The following is a 1,271-nucleotide window of genomic DNA, read 5'->3' as shown; positions in this document are numbered from 1 at the left end:
AGTCCGACCAAAAATGGCGCCGTTGCCGGGGACGGTATTAACTTGATTTAGATTTTCTTATATTGTTATTATTTGTGTCTTTCTTTGTCTTGGGGAAGTAAAACTCCTCAAGTTTTGTTCTAATTGTTTTCGAGTTGTTTGATATTTTGCATGTCTAGAAGGTCACAAGGTGATTTGTTACCTTTTGATCGTGAAATTGAAAGAACTTTGACAACCAATAGAAGACTTGTTAGGAGGAATTTGAGAGGTATTAGTGAGGTTGTATATATTCAACCAACTATTGAGTTCATCAACCCTTTTGCAAGAGAAGGTGAGGAGAACCCAACACAAAATACCACACAAAATCAACCCACAATGCCTAAGTTTTCATCACATTCCGTACCCACCGAGGAGAACCTACCCAATGGTACTCCCACACCACAACATTTGACCGGAAATTTTATTGCCAAATCCGCCTTTATCCAATTAGTCGAAAGGAGCCAATTTGGGGGGGATGCCTAGTGAAGACCCTCATTCTCATATGAAAACCTTTTGTGACTATTGTGATGCGATTTTTCAAACCGGTGTAACTCAAGACCAAATTCGATGGGTCTTATTTCCTTTTTCTCTAATTGGCACCGCGAAACAATGGTTGAATGGCCTTGATAGGGCCACTCTCGGAATTGACTCTTGGAAGAAGTTGGCTCTAGCTTTCTACAAAAAATTCTACCCACCGGAAAAGACTAACATGCTAAGAGCTCAAATTACGGGTTTTAAGCAAAGGGATGAAGAATCTTTGTATGAAGCTTGGGAGCGGTTCAAGGGAATTTGTCGCTCATGTCCTCGCCATGGACTTAGCGAGTGGTTCTTGGTACAACAATTTTGGAACGGTCTATATGAAGATTCAAGGAACATTCTCAACATGGGATCAAATGGAATGTTCACCGAAGTTGATGACAATCAAACTTGGAACAAAATTGAGGAAATGGCGGTCCATAACTCACAATATAGTAGACCTCGCAAGGCTACTAGAGGAGGAAAGCATGAAGTGGACTCTGTTACTCAATTGGGTGCTCAACTTAGTGCTCACATTGACACAATCAATTTGAAGTTTGAAAAACCTATGGCTAGACTTGAAGAAGCCTCAAAATCACCAAAGCATCATGTTAATGCCATGACGGCATCCTCATCAATGCCAAGTGGGATATGTGAGAATTGTGGAACTTTGGGACATGACCAAAGTGAATGTAGGGGAACAAATGAACAAGTGAATGCTGTCCAAGCATACAAGA

At 40.8% G+C, this 1,271-nt stretch overlaps 1 non-coding gene across 1 annotated transcript; it reads right to left on the bottom strand.

The window, feature by feature from the left end:
- Nucleotides 1-727: 727 nt before the first annotated feature.
- LOC141624258 (small nucleolar RNA R71) lies at nt 728-834 on the bottom strand. Its single transcript, XR_012534068.1, has one exon. It is a non-coding gene; the product is annotated as a small nucleolar RNA R71 (small nucleolar RNA).
- Nucleotides 835-1,271: the final 437 nt, after the last annotated feature.

The sequence above is a fragment of the Silene latifolia genome, chromosome X, assembly GCF_048544455.1.
Source record: "Silene latifolia isolate original U9 population chromosome X, ASM4854445v1, whole genome shotgun sequence".
Taxonomy (NCBI): domain Eukaryota; kingdom Viridiplantae; phylum Streptophyta; class Magnoliopsida; order Caryophyllales; family Caryophyllaceae; genus Silene; species Silene latifolia.
This window is presented reverse-complemented; position numbering and strand designations above follow the sequence as displayed.